The sequence below is a fragment of the Papilio xuthus genome, unplaced genomic scaffold (genome assembly GCF_000836235.2).
Source record: "Papilio xuthus unplaced genomic scaffold, Pxut_1.1 DF825783.1, whole genome shotgun sequence".
NCBI classification, from domain to species: domain Eukaryota; kingdom Metazoa; phylum Arthropoda; class Insecta; order Lepidoptera; family Papilionidae; genus Papilio; species Papilio xuthus.
The window spans coordinates 1,540,063-1,560,080 of record NW_013532866.1 but is presented as its reverse complement, the minus strand read 5'-3'; the positions used below and the strand labels follow the sequence as shown (position 1 = coordinate 1,560,080).

Genomic DNA, 20,018 nt, shown 5'->3' with positions numbered 1-20,018 from the left:
AGTAGACTATGCGTTCTTCCAGAATATGTTCTACATCTATGGCAAGATCCATGTAGTTGTTTTGGAGGTACCTTCAAAAAAACGTCCATCTTAACTTTCGCATTTATAATGTTAGTAAGATCTACTTAAACATAGATAGTGGCATAAAAGAAAAAACATGACAGCTGCTAGGGTTTTGTGACTTTTTTTGACATTGACAGGAGCTAGTGTGGTGTCACCATTTAGTTTAACTTATACCAACCGGGCCAGAGAACTTTGACCGTTTATAATTTTGTTTTTAATAATAGTAATTATTTTTTTATGTCTGTTTTAAATACACAATTAAATATCGAGAAAATATTGGATTTAAATCTACGTATTTCAATTAACAAACAATATCTGTATTACAAAAAACATGGAAACTATGTTCTTAAACACGTGTTTTAACCCTTTGAACGCTGAAGGATATTATAGTTTAAAATATTATAGATGTTTGTGAGAACGTATCTCCAGAAGAGCCGCATAGATCACGATGAAATTTGGCATAGATGTAAAACATAATCTGGAAGAACACATAGGCTACTTATAAAGTTTTTTTTTTTAATTCCGCGCGAATGGAGTCGCTGGCAGCACCTGGATAGATAAATGTGTATTGCCTTACTATCAAACAACTATTAAATTTAGAACAAACAGCTAAGGTTTAATGCATTCAAGCGTAAAAGCGCTTCTGAAAGCGCTATTAAAGTGGTTAACCATTGAACGACTAACCGCTGAAATACTGCAGAGTGTTGATAATTTTAAATTGTACGATACAAAAGCATAAATATATTGGTACGATTCAAGAATGAATTTCCTGTTAACACAGGATTGTTTTTTTCAGGTTTCCACTAACGAAACACATACAAAACATTATTGTTATCTCTATTTTTTATAGAGACATAAAAACAACTATAAGTTTTGTACATGTTTTGGAAATTAATAGTTACAAAGTTTGAGTTCACTATAGTTATGCAATTAGTGTAAGCTGTTATACACGAGCGCTTTTTAAACGCGAGCTAAAAACCGTTCAAATAGAATAAAGTCATATCCATGTTTTGATATGACAGCGCTTTTAAAACGCGACATTGCTTTTATCGGGCAGCGCAACGTTCGCTTGAGAACTGCCAACGCGGAGTTTTAACGCAGCGTTAAAAACGCTCGTGTGAAAGCGCTAATACTTATAAGTTTTGATAACTACACTAACTACGCATTAAAACTTTTTTGTTAACGTGATCTTTTATAACAAAACTAATTCATACAACACACGCTTATGTACCAAAAGTCTATACAAAAAATATTATATTAGGAAGAAACATTTCATTCTTTGAATTACAAAAAACGTATCAAGAAAATTTTGGAGCGTTGAACTCAGGGGTTAAGTAATTGACTTGTCTATGAGTCCTGGGTTCGAATCCTGCCATGTATCAATGTGTTTTTCGATTTATATATATAAATTTATCCGACGTTCTTACGGTGAAGGATAACATCCTGATTCCTGCTCATATCTGCGAAGAAATTTAAAGACTTGTGTGAAGTCAACCCGCACAGGGCCAGCGTAGTTGACTATGGCCTAGTCACCCCTAACTTAGGGAAAGCTACGAAATCCTTAGCGGGGACGTTTAGTGAGCTGAAATGGGCTAGAATAGAAGCTAATTAAAAATCGCGCAGGAAACTTTAACTAGATTGGGTGGGAAAATACAACTTTAGAGTCAAAGCTGTCATTTTTATTTCCAGATTAATAAAAATTATTAAACTCGTATTATAGGTAAGTCTTTTATAATATAGCTCTTAAACCCAATTAAAAATATTTAAAAAAAGGGATCTTTTTCTAGAATTAAAATTTATTAGTCGTCATTAATAAATTATCTGTATACTAATATAAATTCTAAAACTAACCGCAGCACGCAACTTTGTCTAACTTTTTTTATTTAATTGATACACGCCTTGAGTTTGTAGATGTAAGAATAGCATTATTCTTATAAATAATTTATTTCTCATGTAACTTTTATACTTTTAAAGTACTTTACTGGTATAAAGTGACTGAGATTTCGTGGAAAACTCTAGAAAGTGTATGATAAAGTGTTCTTTATAAATCTCATTGCTATTGCGAGTTGTTACAAAGTACCGTAATTACGTACATTCATTTTTATAGTAACTAGCTTTTGCCAGCGAATCCGTCTACATGGAATTAAAAAAAATTACTTAGTAAGTCTATGTATTCTTTCAGATATGTTCTACATCTATGCCAAATTACATCAAGATCCGATCAGCTATTTTGGAGTTATCTTCTAACAAAAATCAATCTAAACTTTTTACATACATATAATATAAGGTTATTATAGTATTGCTATAGTCAGAATTGTTAATTGGTCACAAAGGAACACCTTTGGTGTATATTTACCTTAGCACTTATAGTTTTTAAGTATTGAATTCTCCTAACAAAGCGTCACATTAAACCTCTCTTTTGTGGTTGGTACTAAGTGAGGTAAACTTTCATAATGTAATTTAAAAAAAAAAATACAAAATAAAATAAGACAGATTAAAAAAGTACAGGAAACCCAAAGATATAAAAAGTAAATTGCCACCATAGACGTATTTTTTTAATCAAATAGAAAATGGAAGTTAGTAATTACATAAAACGATTAAGTCTAATTAAGTTAGCTTGGATTATACTTTGCCATATGCTGTTTAATTAACTTGTCCAATAAAAGCTTAGTCTTTGATTAAAAAACGTATTATAAAGGTTGGTTACCGTCGCTAATTAAAAAACTTTGTTTAGTTGCTCTATTGAATAAGAGATGGCGCTACTTGTTTCAGTTAGGAATAAAGGTTTTGTTCATTTAACGCTAAAATTACCTTCAGACTCTTGAGATTTAACCAAAAATTTGTGACAAATAAGTTTTTAATTAAATAATTTTGTAGGCTATGTGGAAAGTAAAATTTTAAGATAAATAAATGTTATGTTTTAAACAAGAATTGTTCATTACAAACGTCGTTATGAGTAAAGTAACCTATATAAATAAAATATAGCTTTAAAACATAATCATTGTAACTGTATTAGTACACTTTTTCAGTTTTCTTAATTTAATATTAATCAAAAGAATACTTACGTGGATGTCTTCTTTTTATTCTTATTTTGTATTTCACAAGAACAAAAACATTTAACTCGCGAAAGCTACTATTGGAACATAAATTATTCATCAAATGGATACTTCATTGATTATTGTTAGTTACTTTGTTTTTAATTAATATTTTGTCACACGGTATAGAACACTTTTTTGTTTTCCTTTCAAAATAAACGATAATTGCGACGCGAAGTTTTTCAAAACACATTGACGTATCGAATGACGTCAGAGACTAAATATTTTCTGATTGGTGTTTCACTAAAGATGGCGGCGACAAACAAAGATGACATATCCTTCACAATAATTATCTTTTCATTCTACTTTTACTTATTTTATGCTATTAAAAATAATTGGAAGCTTATTTAAAAAAAAAACATACTTTATGCATATAAATAAGAATTTGTAATGTTAATATAAGTAAATCTTATTTTTTCTAAATCCTCAACGTTTATTGTTTCGTTTAATTTTTTAATATACCCACTAAATATATTTATTTCAAGAACTTTGCTGATAGGGTGACTGAATTTAAAATTTTCATACTACCAAATTATTTATGCGATACGTACTAGGTTTTTTTCGCCACTTACCGTGGGTTTCTGAGACCAAAATTTTTTATTTAAAATATAGAGTTATCTCTGTTTTGTAAAAGATAATGATAGGGATTTGGAAACCCACGGTTAGTCCGCGCGGAATTATAGCTCCCTAGTATCAAAAGAAGGTTTGTAATCGGTCCCGTAGTTTTTGAGTTTATTTGGGACGTATAAAAATTAAAAAACTTTCATTGTATAAAATAGTATCGTAAATAAAGGTATAGACGGCACAAATAATGAATCTAGCCTCTTATACGTAAGTAAGTTAAAAAATTAAATATCTATCAGTTATGGAAAATGAGAAAACAACAGCACGTGTAGCCGCGTGCAAAACCTAGTAGATATTCACGACGCAGCCATTCGAATTTCGAACACAAAAACTTTTTTTCACAAAGTCAAAGGCAGGTGTGCAATACGTTACAGAGAAAAAAATAATTTGGATTCAAAGCAACATTATAGGTGGCGTGCCAACATAAAAACATTCCAGACGTCGCATTTAAGGATATTCGAGGAACCAATATCGACTATTGTAGTTTTTCATCTCACAATAGCGTTGGAATTTTGATAATAATCCCAACATTTAACCTCAATACGCATTGGGATATAGTAGGTGGGCATGAGTTTTTGAGCTTTTACACGCCGCGCCCTCCTCCCCCTCCTCCCGCAACCCCCGCCCGCGCAGTCGCCAGTAGAACTTCGACGTTGAATGTGTGTGGTTGTGTTAAATGTCCCAACCGTTTAAATCGTTCTCTGATCAAACGCTGTTGTTAAACAAACGATCCAACCTATTTATACGATCTAATTTCGTGCCCTTTGATAGCGGTAGTGATTTGTGTTTACGTCTATAAAATATACGATTGTTTTTGCTTGTGTTTTACAATTTTGTGATGGATTTTGTGTTGATGTGCTCAAAACACTATTGAAATGGAATAGTGCATTTGTAATTTAACACGGTATGTATTTTAACTGTTTAATTAAGTGTAATGTATATCGAATTAAATGTCATAAAATGGCGGTTTATTGCTTTGTGACATTTGGTTGCGTTTTATTCGAAACAATGAATTTCGTTTTATAGTTTATACGGGGACAGATTTTATAGGTTTTTATATTTAGATGTTATTTTGTATAAAAGCAAAATTTTACTATTAAAATAAACATTTTATTACGGTCATTAGGACAACGTACAAAAGTGTTTTTTAAGTTTTTATAGAAAATAAGGCACTTCATTTACTATTTTAATTTTCGTGTCAATAGTTTTTTAAATGTTACCATTGGGCGTTTTATTAAAGTCTAATACGAAGAAATATTATCTATGTTGCAAATTTCTTGCATTTCTGTTAATAAAGCTGCAGTAATCCAATGTAGTTCTTCAAATACAATCGTATATCTCTATGATAATGTATGCAAGTGCCAAAATATAATTTTGAAAAATGGCGGATCAGTAATATTGCTATTGGATTAAGATTTGCTTAACATTTAGGTCACGGACAACTCGTTAGTCGTTAATTCTTAATAACTGTTCAAGATATAGGTTTGTGTTTTTTTACTTATTGTTGTTTAATTACTAATTATTTGTTAACAATAAATTTCAGGTAGACATATCGTAATCTCCCAAACGTCTTTGTACTGTGCTATGGGATTGTCAAATTATCACGGGAGGTTTAAAAGAGGGGTTAAGAAAAATCACGAATTATAACTCGCTAAAATAATACGTCACGTGTATTCACTAATGATGTAAATTTAATGTGTAAAGTAATAATATTTTGATAATTTTTATATCTTTGTATTAAAAAAATCACTTGTATCTTAAATAGGTATAGTGGGGGAGGGATAATCTAAAACCTCGCCACATATAAGCAGAAGTGGGTAGGGGTTCAAAAGGTGTTTAAGAAAATCACGTGATTAACCGCTTTGTTACTATGCAGTCGAAAGGAATTAAAATTGTGGTCTATAAATCGAAGTCTATGAAGTTCAAAATATAAACATTAAAATATGTTTTGAAAATATAAAAAAAAAAGTTTTCTTAAAATAATATGTAGGACCATTTTATTCAAACTATTCAATATTTGTGTTTCCACAGTAGAAGTTATTATGCAAATTTAATATCGATTAATTAAAAATTTAAATAACAAGATTTGATTGCGTCATGAATATGAATCGTTATTTGACTTGTTTTTTTTAAAGATAAAATTAATTGGATGCTACACATCGTTAGAAAAATAGTTATTGATGTTAAAAAAATTTATTAATATTGAAATGGACAAAATTTATTTGATAATATTGGATACGTTAAATCGTACATTTTAATAAATTAATTTTGTGTGCTTGCTGAAATGTTACATTATTTTACTTTTTACTAATATTATAAATGCTAAAGTTTGCGATGGATGGCTGTTTATTAGAAGGTATATTTTATGGAGATACCTTGTCAACGGTTCTCGATGAAATTTGGAAAATATAAAACATAGTCTGGAAGAACTCGTAGCTATTAACTAAGTTTCTTTTTTTATTACGTGCGGAGTCGCGGGCAGAAGTTAGTAATACATAAATTACTATTTAGTATATATGCAGTAAAATATACAATTTTGAATATATAGTTCATATATTGAATTTTTTTCTAAGCAAATTAAAATAAATGATGGTCTGTTACCGAAACATCCTTTGTCATCTTGTACTCTTCAAGGTTGGCTGGAATAATAAATTTAGCTCGGATGAATGGAAATTAATATCTATTCTTTCGTATAAATAAGAAAAATATCAAAGTCACTGTCTGACCGCCATTTTGAACGCCTGAACGAATTGATTGAAGAGTGTAGATCCAAAGTACATGTATGTGTGTGTTTATTCAAAATAAGTGGTCGCCCATTGGATAAAATTCGATGACAATTATGTTTTTTTCTATTAAAAATAGCTTTTTGTACGACTTCGCGTGAAGCTGTTCACGCAATTTCATTATTTTTATTACACGTTTAATACCTAATTTTTATCATCCATTCTTAACAATGAAGGAACTCTAAATTCTACAATATTCTAGGTTCTAGAATTTGTAAATTTTTTTGCTATCCTTATTAAGTTCGCGTCCTAACTTTTAGTAGATAAATAATATTCATTTTTGACGGATTTCTCATCTGGAATGTTTCAGTACTACTTTAGTGTTTTTTTTTTCAGAAAGCATTATTTTAGACATCCAAGAAACGCTTTGCGTAGTCCCAGGACTACGCGGAGCATACATTGATAAACGTTGTGTTTATCTCTGCTAAGTAACCTATTTAATTTACCAGAGTAGACTAAAAAGGTTGTTTTTTTTATAAGAACGTACCGTAAAGTCAATTTAAAAGTTTTGATTAAGTTATCAGTAAATTTGTTAACGCCAGTTCGAACCTCATCGACCCTGGTTTTTACTTTTAGCCGCAATTTACGAATAACGAAATAATACTGTCTAACTTGATAAAAATAAACTTTTAAATTAACTTTACGCTTTGGAATTTGTTTCACCAATGATATCTAAAGGTGAAACATTACTTTGATCTTATTTCCTTATTTTGTATTAACAGATTTACGGCCGAACTCAGTAATCGATTCTCGTAGCTTAACGGGAATTATAATTGACAATGATTCATTTGGTTCCTTAACTCAAATAAAAAAAAAACACAGTTTCACTTATGTATACTTTGTTGTAGGTTTTGTGTGGTTTGGACATGTTATGCGGAGGGATGACGATCACATAAATGATAAAGTTATGAGATTGTATGTGCATACAAAAGTAGAGGAAAACCAAAGAAAGTATAAATGGATTGTGTGAAAGAGGATATGCGTAAGAAGGGGGTAGATTCAGATATGACGGCTCATAGAGAGTAGTACATACTGTGTCGACCCTCCGTAGGGATGAAGGCAGGTTGATGACGACGACTTCGTTGTAAATTTCTACTAGTTTTAGGCGCTATAGGGACGGTCTCTTCCGAAGAGTGACCCCTACAGGAGGACCTCTTAACGAATCGAAAACTAATCTGTACTAACATCGAATTGCATGTAAGTTTAGTCGTGATTTTTTCTTTACTATTGTAGAAAGACATGATCTATTGTGTATTGGTTTGATCGAATAATAGTTGAACTGCATTTTATATGAAATAAATCGGATCGAACTCAAGGATCTAATATTGATTTCGGTTATGCAACATCTAGACGCGCGCCGATTTCCCACGGGTTACTACGGTTATTAATAACTGATGGAACTTTTTACACTATTGGTATATTATTATATACTATTGGTATATACTTATGGTACAATGTGAGTTTTCATTGTTGATACACTTGTATAAAAACATAATGTCATCTCTAGGGAACAATGGAGACAATATTTTAAACCCTAGAGCGTCGGTGGCGTAGGCGTTCAGCACTTGACTTGCAATCTGCAGGTCCTGGGTTCGAATCCCGCCATGTACCAATGTGTTTTCCAATTTTTATTTACATATGTACATTTATCCGACGTTCTTACGGTGAAGGAAAACATTGTGATGTCACCTGCACATATCTGAGAAGAAATCCAATAGTATCTGTGAAGTCAACCAACGCGCACTGGACCAGCGAGGTTGATTGTAGCCTAATCATCCCTTACTTAGGGGTAGGCTTCGAGCCACTCAGTGGGGACGTATAGTGAGCTGATGATGATTTTAAACCCGTAATGAATTTGACGGATAACTTTTTACGTTTACTACGTAATTTCTTGTTACTATAAATGCGAATGTTCAGATGGATGGATGAATGCTTGTTACTACATACTTATATCCAGAACGGCTAGACAGATCTCGTTGAAATTCAGTATAGAACGAATAGAAAGAATATAGAACATAGTCTGAACATAAGGCTACTAATTATTTTTTTTTAAATTTATACTTACGTTCGAATATTCCGGACATTTTTTATAGAAAAAAACATATCGTCCTTTTATGTTGATGTTCTTTTGTTTATTGTAAAGATTAGCTTTGGAAAATAAAACAGACTCCACGAATTTATTACTCCGTTTCATGGAACTTTTCGTCTATTCCACTCCATTCCTTTTTCCAAGAATTTATTTTAATTTCCATCATCCCAGTTTGTGAAAATTAAGTTTTCTCAGCTTGTTTTGTTTAGTTCTTTAGCGAGACGGTCGCCTGAAGTTCTTCCAAATCCGTCTGTAAAGTTGAATAATTAATATTATGATATTAATGTTACAGATCGATTGTGAATCAAGTCAATTTAAAATCGGACTATGAAGTCAGTACTTGATTGATTTTTTTAAGGTGCGTTGATTATTACTACGATGTAACATTTCTTTGTAATTGAATGTGTTATAACTGTCACATTTAATTATATTTGTATTGCTCTCCGAACTGAATAAAGGTACACTTTGTTAAATTTGGTCTTTAAATTTTTTACTTACTAATTTTCTATTTTGTCATATTAAATATTGTCTCCATGATGTGTTTTAATTTAGTTATTAAACATTTTAATTAGTTACAGTCAACAAAATAAACAATTTTCTTTGTAGATACAATAGTATTCTCTTAGTCTTTCACAAGAGATGCTCTATGAAGAATTTTTCTTTTTGTCTTTGAAAACGTTAACGTAGCAACAAAAGACCTCTTTGCTCTGCCGATAGTTTTTTTTTCACATTGAATATGACGACGGTCTGAAGAGGCCCTTAAGTTTATTGCATGATTAATATTTTAAAGACTAGAAATATTTTTACAATAAATTCTTGTATTAATCTTACGAATATTATAAATGCGAATGTTTAGATGGATGGATGGTTCTATGTTAGAAATTATCACTAGAACGGCTCAACAGATCTCGATGAAATTTACCAAGGATGTTGAACATAGTCTGAAAGAACACATATACTAATTACTTTTTAAAAATTCGCTCGAATGATGTTGCGAGCGAGAGCTAGAATGACATAAATTATATCTATAGTATTTATAATCCATTTTAATTGAATAACAAAATAAGCAATTCAGGTTCGACATGTTAATTTGATATGACAGTTTAACGTCAGTTTGTATTCAGCTGTATGTGTTTAGACCGTTTATAAATTGACGAAGTTAATTATCTTTCGGTTACATAAGCTTTGATAAATTGTTATTTCTATATCTGTGGGTAATCTATCTAAAAGATACGATGTCTGTGGTCACTATATCGAATGATATTATGAAATATCATAAACATATTTGTGGGAAACGATTTTATAAAATGTTATATAACAAGCACATCTTTGATTTCAAGGTTAAACAAATATAATAAACTAGCATTCGCCCGCGACTATGTCCGCGCGAAATTAAAAAAAAAATAATAGCTTGTGTGTTCGTCTTCGAGATCCATGCAGCCGTTCTGAAGATACCTTCTAACCAACATTTATCCATCCATCCAAACATTCGCATTTATAATATTAGTAAGTAGTAGATTTTGTCAAACTTATTTATGGGTAAAAAAATTAACTGCCGCATCTATTTCAACATAAACTAAACCTACAATATCTTAAACGTTGTTTAAGAAACGCATTAACCGTGGGTTTCTGAGACAAAAATCTCCATTTAAAACATAATGATAGGGATGACGGTATGCTTTATACAGAGATATTTGTCTCTTTAACCAACTGTAAAATTCACGTTCCATTGGCAATTGCCACGATCAAAGTATAGGAAAGTAAGCCTGTCTTAATGTACCATCATTTCAAATCTGCTGGGATATCTTAATGAGACTTCCGTAGATATTTTTAAAGCCTGTAACACACTGCAGCAAAAGCGAACCGAAATCAACTCGGAAAATAACATACGACATGGACAAACCTAAAATGAAACGCTTAGTTTTCTTACTATTAAAATTCTTCGTATTGTCAGTCTAGATCAGTTTTTTCTAAGTGCTTTAGGTAGACTTTCTGAGGTCCATTGGAGACCTAACGTAAATGTACTAACAACGGGATAAAGTTAAAAGTACACATGAATTTTTAAGTAGAACGTTATTCTAAAGTAGTAATCTCTGGTCTAGTCGCTAAATGACTCGCTTGAAATAACCAAGTCTATAGTAGGTTTATATCTTTGGTTTCGCTTCGCTATCGTTTCGCTTTTGGCAGTGTGCTAGAGGCCTTAATCTCATAAAGCGTAACGATAACAACGTCGTATTGATTATCTCGTAGAATTGATAGTATTATCTCTTAAGTTATCAAGCTATAAAGGCAAAGGTCGTATCTGATTAAAAGTTTACCTGCTTCTTGCTTTAATAATTTCTTAAGTACGTATTTTAAAATAGAATTCCCGCGAATAACTCAAAAACTACCGAATGTATTTTGATATGAATTTGAAATATTGATTATAGTTTTAGTGTTTTATGAGAAAACATCAGCTGTTTGATTAATTTGAGTTTTTAGTTAATTTGAACTATATTTTTGAATGTGTCCGCGACTTCGACCGCGTGAAATACTGTCTTAAGGTGGCTTTTTATTTCACTAAGGCTAATGATCTTGAAATAACAAAACATTAAAATTGTTTAAACATGTAGAACATATCTTGGAAGAACACATAGGCTAGCCGCCAAGTATTTTTTAAGTCGCGGGTATCTAGCAGTATAAGTGAATGCGGAACTATAAAGAGGTCGTTGACTTGTTTAAAGTTTGTGATAAGGAAATGTATTATCAGATACGGCAAGTTACAGAGACGAGGCGCATAAATCATTATCACACGTTTTTAAATACTAGGAACCCATAACAATACGGAAAGCGTAATAAATCACCAAAGACCGAGTACTCGACTGGGCGAATATAAGATTCTTTATGCCCTTGGAATACTTATTAGAACACTAGATGTCGCCCGCGTCTCCGTCCGCGCGGAATTTGACAAAAAATTAATTAGTAGTGTGTTCTTCCAGGCTATGTTTCTATATTTCAGTGAGATCCATGCAGCCGTTCTGGAGATACCTTCTAACAAACATCGATTAACGAGTTATATATAATAACATTTTGACTTCTTACTCTGCGATAAAGTAGAAAGAAATGCGTGCAATGCTGCGGGAAAAAGCTAGTTAATAATTAAAATATTTGATTCTTATTCAATTCTAATACATTTAAACTTTGTTGTTGTAAAAATGATTATTACATTTTCATAGCTTTTGTTTGAATTTATTTTGTTATTTTTTACTAAAAGGCTTGTAAGAGGTCTTGAAGTGCCCAATGAATTTCAATTGTCCACTTCAACATTTTAACTTAAAAAACACTTTAGATGTAACCCTTTTCAGATTTTCTTTTTTTTGTCCTAACGAAACTGTTATTTCATCAACTTTAGAGGATTTTACGAAGATAAAACATTTCAAGTGCCGAATTAATTAGTCAAGTCTTAAAATTTTCTTATTAAAATTTTAAAACCTTATAATACCTTTTCTTACTATAATAATATTATAAATGCGAATGTTTAGATGGGCGAATGGATGTTTCTTTGAAGGTTCAGAACGGCTGCATGCATCATCATTTAAATTTGCCATAATTGTAGAACATAGCTTGGAAGAACACATAGGCTACTAATTAAGTTATTTTTTAATTCCGTGCGATCCGATCCGCGGTCGACGACTAGTAATATTATAAATGCATATGTTTAGATGGATGGATGTTTATTTGAAGGTACCTCCAGAATATGGATCTCGCTGAAATTTGGCATACATATAGAACATAGTCTGGAAGAACACATAGGCTACTAATAATGTATTGTTTTAAATTTAGTGCGGATTATTAGTCTTAAATATATTTTAATTTTCTTCTACTGGAAAATATAGTCCAAATAAGATTCAGAATTGAGGTCTAAAGATACTTCGTTTCTGTTTAGTAAGCACATATATTGATCTCCAATCCACTACCGAAGTACCAGGCGTGCAGAAATATGTAAGCGCTACGGAATAAATGTAGATTCACCGTTATTAAATGCCAAGTATGCATTCCTCCAGCTCAACTAGGAGAGCATGAATTCTGCGATGAATAAATTCTTTCATTTTAGAATTCGTGCTTTAAAAATTCAAATTCAACATACCTTCGTCTAATTGTTTATAATGTTTGGTTTTTAACAAAAAGTTTTTTATATATTTAATTACAGAACGGACATTCTAAACGTACAGACAACTTAATCATATTTCGCCAATAGTAAATGTCACGAGAGAGCGTCGGTGGGTCAGGGGTTTCAGCACTTGACTTGTAATCTCCAGGTACTGGGTTCGAATCCCGCCGTGTACCAATGTGTCTTTCGATTTTTGATTTACATAAGTACATTTATCCGGCGTTCTTATGGTGAAGGAAACATCGTGATGCAACCTGCACATATCTGCGAAGCAATTCAAAGATATGTGTCAAGTCGACCAACCCGCACTGGGCCAGCGTGGTTGACTATGGCCTAGTCATCCTTGATTTAGGGTAGGCACCGACCATCTCAGTGGGGACGTATAGTGAGCTGATGATGATGAAATGTGACGTGTCAACTACACCTGTTGTCTAGTGGTAACAGTTCGTGAATCATACGGTTTTGAATAAATCTTTATAAATAATTCACCTACCTGGATATACAGTTCATAAAATTGGAGTGTCTGTATGTAATATCGATAAAATAAATCATATTTCGTGTACGTTATATATGCTTGACCTAAAACAAAAATAAAATTGTTTAAATTTATGTCTGTCTGTTAGGACAACTCAACAGCTAGACTGATTTTGACGAGACTTTCACTTGAAGGTAGCTGATGAACGCGGGCATATAAAGCTACTTTTTTGTTCTTGCGCTGACGAGGTCGTAGGCGACAGCTAGTCCATAATAATATCAAGTATATAAGTTTATGTAATTTTTTATGTATGCATATAATATTAATGGATTAAGATTTTCGAGAATTCGTCTTTAAGGAAATACGCCTTTCATTCCTGTCTCATATAATCTTTGACAAGGACAAGTATCGTGGAAAGAACCTTCTCAAATCCGGTGGATGTTTCTTGGAAAGGAAATGAGATGATAGGAATTTTTTTATGTATGATTTGCTTAATCTGTGTAAACGAAATACATTTTTTTGAAGATAGTTTTTTTATTTGTGTATTATATATTACTTTAACCCTTTCTATAAACTATTACGTATTGTGTTTTAAACTCTATTTGGAGGAAAAGAAATCTATTGTTATCTTTTAAAGAGATGGTTCGGTTTCATGACAAGACGGAAGAGAGGGCAGTGCATCAAATTTACCTACAATGCAATATGCCTTATTACATTTACAAACAAGCGTTCGCTCGCGTCTTCTCCAGCCTAAAAAAACTAGTCTATAATATGCCAACGTATATCAGCTACCTTCCAGTCCAAGTCCCGCCAAAATCGGTCCAGCTGTTCTCGAGATTTGTGTTTGTTCGAACACACAGACAAAAATTTCAACAATTGGTTTGTCGTTATCAGCAACGCCAAACCATGGTATACCACAATGTTTATTTTACTTCTTACTTCTTTAGATGAATCGATGTTTGTTTGAAGGTATTTCCAGAACTGCTGAACGGATCTCGATGAAATTTGGCATACATATAGATCATAATCTGAAAGACCACATAGGCTAATTATGTTTTTTTTATTCCGTTTGGACAGAGTCGCGGGCTACGGCTAGTTAGAATTTTTCTCTGTAAGTCTGTGAATTTTCATTGTTTAAATACTAAACAGTTTTATTTTATGCGCATTTTATTTCAGTACATTCGATATATCTTTTGTTGTCTGCAACAGACGTGCTTCGCTCTAGTCGGCTAAAAGCATATCTCTCGACGTGAAATGACTGCGTTAGGGTGCCCATTCGCTGGCTCTCTAGAATCCATTTTACAAGCTTTTATTTAGTATCACCTGTCTCGATGTTTGTTATCAAATCTTTCAAATTTAACATATAAATTTGACTACTGTTTGACCTGAACTTTTGCATACATGTGTAAATCGCTGAAATAGCGAAGCGACCGTTGCCCATAGACATGCGCGATTGCAGATGCGTTGCCTACCTTTAATCGACGGAGGAGGGTATGCACAGAAAGAAAAAATAATACCTTCCCATTTATCCCCTCATCCGGAAGATCCACTTCCATTTCCCATCCTTTTCGTACAAGAAATAGGATGGGAAGGGAAAGAAGACTAAGATGAGGCCTCTGGGATGCACACTCATTAGACGTAAAGCGAAATTGCTTCAACCTCACGCCTGTCTTCTGTGTGCTCGTGGTATTGCAATTCGTGCGAAGATGTTAAAGCAGCTCTACCACTGTTGAATACGTCTTCTGCGCAACTAGAGTACTAGATAATTTATATTTAGTTATTTCGGAGTATTATCTTACATTTAAAATTCCCTATGTACAAAACGTGTTTATGATTACATATAAAATTTACTATAGCTTTGTATTTAAGCTATTCTCAGTACTAAACTCGAATGTCAGAGACATATTTAAATATTCAATGCAAATAAAATATAATATCTTCTTGTTTCTGATATAAAATTATATTTTGTTTTCCATATCTCGTCAATCCCAGCTTTGTTAAACAGAGCCGAGGCAAAATTGGATGGATTTACAATTCAGTCGAAGGATTCTGTTTTAATATTATCCAATGTTATGTACAATACCTAACTCTGGAGTTGGCACGTCGGGTAAATAAGTACTCTTGTGCACCACGAGCCAACAGAAACTCTGCGTATAGAACGCGTTTGTATTAGAATTCGTTACGTTACCAAAACGTACTTGTTATGCCGTAAGCCTTTTTCCAATACGGTAATACATCGCGCTAGTTATATGAGGATTTTATGTAGTTTTTGCATTGAAAAATATGTCACGGAATAATGTTTTACGGGATTGTTGTATACAAGTGGGCGGTGATTGTCCGCAGTTAAGGGGTTAAGAGCTTGACTTTGCAGGTACTGGGTTCGAATCTCGCCATGTACCAAAATATTTTTTTTATCTTTTCTTACGGTGAAGGGAAACATCGTGACGTGATAATTGGTGAATTGATTGATTTATTTACCTAAATTAACAATGTAAATTGACGTTTTTTTTTGTTAACTCCATAGTAAAAGCGGTGCGGTTAAATCCGAGAATGAAAGGGCAAACTTTTTTAATTAAGTCGAAAAAATCACGCATTAACCAAACGCACGTGCGTCTCTACCCGTATATTAGCGTCAAACTTTTTAACAAACCTTTTTTCACGCCGATTTAAATGTACACGGCCCTCATGAATCCCTAGTACTTAAGCCTGTACAATCACCCCTTCCGTTTCCGGGTGTTTAAAAAATCCTAGGGTTTGATACCGGTGAAACCACAATGAAATCGAGTGGGGTCCGACTATTGACCTCTTTTGTAGGTACCCGATAAAAATCGCGGCATTCTTTTGTTTAAGACCGCTTTTTGTTTTTTTCGGCGTTCATTTTATTTTTTTTGAAAAGTATTTCTTTCATGCCCGAATGAATAGAGAAAACCGTTGAGTTGTTTGCTTTTATTAATCGTAATTTTTATGCAATTTGAGATGAAAAGAGCTAAATTAGTTGTTTAATTTTTTTATTATTTCAATTAGAAGTTTTTTGTGAAAACTCGATGCATGAAAAAAATGATTATCTATTCCTCTGTACGTTTTATGTCACATTTTGTCGCATTTTCAACAAATTAATAGATTTTTGTAATATACGATAAAAAAGTTTTTCCATTTGTAAAAAAAATATAATACTGCTAGCAATAAGGAATGGGCGTACGAAAAACCAATAAGGCGTAGTACAGATTAAAAAAAGTTTATGTATACGCGACATCCAATCCGGTTTGAATACGCGAGGCAATTAAAAACGGAATGAATATTTTTTTCTTTTTTAAATGGCGACAACGTCAATACGATCAAGTTTTTAAATATTCGCATGATTGCTAATTAAATTAAGAGAATCAATTAATTTTTATTACGTCCGCAATATCCGGTATAGATTATAAATAAAATATTTAATTAATGTCAAATATTAAACGTCCAAATGTCAATATACGAGTGATAATTAATTTTATTCACGCTCTAGTTATCTTACTACTATTATAAACGTGAATGTTTGGATGGATGTTTGTTTGTATTGACACTAATTACGATTCCGTCCGTGTGGAATTAAAAAAAACTACATAAGTAACCTATGTTTTTCCACAACGGTGCGATTCTCGCGCAACTTCTTACCTCGCACAGCCGCGTTGTGGAACGGTCTGTCGTCGGCGGTATTTCCAAACCAATACGACTTGGGGACTTTCAAGAAGCGAGCATACCATTTCTTTAAAGGCCAACAGCGTATCTGCAGTTCCTCTGGTGTTATAGATGTCCACGGGTGTCGTTGATCACCTCGGTGTTCTCACTACTCGTTTGCCCTCTTCTCTTATAAAAAAAATGTGTTCTTGCAGACTACGTTCTACATCTATGCTAAATTTTAACCAGATCCATGCAGCCGTTCATCAAACCATTCTAAACATTCGCGTTATAATATTAGTAAGAAAAAAAACATCATTATATGCATATATGCATGCATATGCATTATGGCAAGATCGTTGGTTACTAAAACTATGAAATTAATTCAACAGGTCTAAGTAAACACATTTAGTTAACAACTGGTCACATCCGCTGCACGTTTACATGCGAGATTGTAAGATAGAGGCAATTTACTTACAAGAATACCAGCATAATAACTTAAATTGCATTATCATGATGAAAAACAAACAAGTGATAAATATACCAGTTTGAATTCTTTTTTTATTTTTTTTCCAGTGTTGTATTGACGTTTGTAATTTCAGCTTTTTGTGACTAATGTCTTGTTTATATTATGCCAGTACAGTAGGACATTAACAACATAACTCACGACCCTAACACAGACCATGGAGTTCTATTTGGCGCGATCCTGACACACCTATCTCGCTTCTACATTCATATACACGTATCTCGGTTTCGGTTGCTTTTTAAACCGCCTTTCTTGAGTATTTCATCAATCTGGACGCTACACAATCACTAACACTAATTGGCGCTAGGGAGTCAGTCCATGATTTCAGTGCCACTGTTCTGCTATACTGGCATAATGTAAACTGGGCATTTAATATGTTTCAGCCCATTTAACCTAAGAAAGTAATATGTTTTTATATTAGTTTCAGAACGAAACAACTCATAAAATATAAACACAGTTTATTTGTTAACACTAAATTGTTCTTGCAGTCTAGCGCTGGATCCGATAGCTGTACTGGAATATTATAAACTAAACATCACGTCATTGTTCAGTAAAGCCGGTCAAGTCACGAAAACGATGTTAATATTTACCCTAAATATGTCTAAATGTTATCCCAAATCGCCCTAATTCCCCCTTATCAATATATCCGGCGGAAATACAAATCCTCCCTTATATCCCCCTTATCGTGAAACCTCAAGTGCGGTCTATTTATTTAGCCTGATAAGGTCTGCATTGTAACAAACTGTAGAGGTATCTTTCCGCATTTAATTATACTGTGGAAATATTTATTTTTTCTTAATTAGAACAACCCAAGTGTCTAGCCAGTTCTTTAATATTTGAGGGTACGTGACAGGACGTTTTTTTTCTAATTCCTTATTTAAACTATCCTTCATTCTAAACCATAAGCAAATTAGGTAAACCTGGTAAATTAAAAAAGGTTGCTGCTTCGTTTGCCACCTTATAATCTAATAAAAACTAACTGTTGCCCACGACCCCGGCTGCGCTGAAACTATGTGTTCCAAACCTATCTTTCCATCTACCATCTGTGCAAATTTCAACAAGGTCAATTGAGCCGTTCTGAAGATATCTTCCATCTAAACTTTCGCATTTATAATTAGTAACACAATCTTTTTTCGACTCATGCCTTTAAAATGTTCTCTAAAATAAACGTATATTTAAATTATAAAAGTACTTTTGTAATTTGTTTACGTTGTTAAAACGACCAAGCGACGTGAACTTCTTTATTTGTAGCTCGCTTATGTTGCGTTTTAGTTTTTAACATTTCCGTGTAAAGCCCGAGCAATTTTTTTTATTACTGTATATTTCTACAGTCTAAATACTTGTGTGAAATATATAGTCATCTCTTTTTTGTTCTATTTAAAAGGACAGAGACAACATCAATACTTATACAGGAATTTCTCCATTACCTTTGCGTGTTTGTGTTATTTTTTTTATTATTTTTTTAACATGTATTTTGTTTTATCGTTCTGTCGACAATTACCTGTTGTGGATATTTATATTTGAAATATTACTAACTATAGTTATTATAAACGAATTTGTATTTTTTTCGGTGCGCTATAATTTGACCTTGCTTAAGTTTTATAGTTGTAACGTATTTTATGTATAGTCCTTTTCGAATATGTTGACGGCTCGAGGTGATGGGCGCAATGCGTGTCCTCCCCTCACATCCCGCTACTCACCGCTGCACCATTGTGTTCTACGCAACGACTCGCGCGAAGTTGAGCCGCCAAGATATTTGAAAACTACTATATTTATATCTACAATAAATCCGACAATGCTTTAAAAAATTTTGATAGTTAAATTAGCTATTACCTGCTAGAAAATCCTTCTATTCGTAAAATGTTTTTTTTTTTATTTTGTTAATTATTAAAAATGGAGTATTAAGATTTAAACATTTGAATACGGATATAAATATATTAAAAAATAAAGAGTCTTCCGATCGAAATCTTAATCCATTCTTATTGTTTAATTTCCTTTGTTCCAGTATAATAAATCTTCTAATCTGGACCACTGTAACCGAGCGCCCATCTTGATAAGAAAAGCGATACCGCACTTCTAGATGGATATTTAGTATATTTAGGAGAATTCTATTAAAGCAAATTTAAGATCATTTTATAAAACCAAAAAAAAACTTCGACGCATTAATTTAACATTTCTTTACTGTCAGTTTAAGAAGGTAAGAATATAAAAAAATCTTTACATCTATACATATTTATAAAATGATAACGAAAAATAATTTTTTAAAATTTTTGACTGACTGTCTATATGTCTGTCCGCAAGGCCGTGTTTGATTTTGACGGGAAGGTAGCCGATGTACGCAGGTTTATATAAATATATTATATTATATAATTTATGTAAATGTAAATATATTTAAATTCCGCGCTGACGAAGTCGCGGGCGACTGCTAGTCTTTGCATAAAGTGTGCTTATTTGTATAAATTATATTTTTTCATTATTTATTTTTGCTACGGTCAATTTCAACCAATACAAACAATCGAACAAATCGCCATCATAAGGAAGACTGAAATAATATAT

The 20,018-nt window shown here is 32.5% G+C and overlaps 1 protein-coding gene across 1 annotated transcript in view; it reads left to right on the top strand.

The window, feature by feature from the left end:
- The first annotated feature begins 4,436 nt into the window (after window positions 1-4,436).
- LOC106125831 (protein turtle homolog A-like) overlaps window positions 4,437-20,018 on the top strand; it is a 40,956-nt gene continuing 25,374 nt past the window's right edge. The window contains exon 1 of the mRNA XM_013323224.1: window positions 4,437-4,686. The gene's annotated coding sequence lies outside the window, so the exon portion shown is untranslated. The remainder of the gene's footprint in view (window positions 4,687-20,018) is intronic.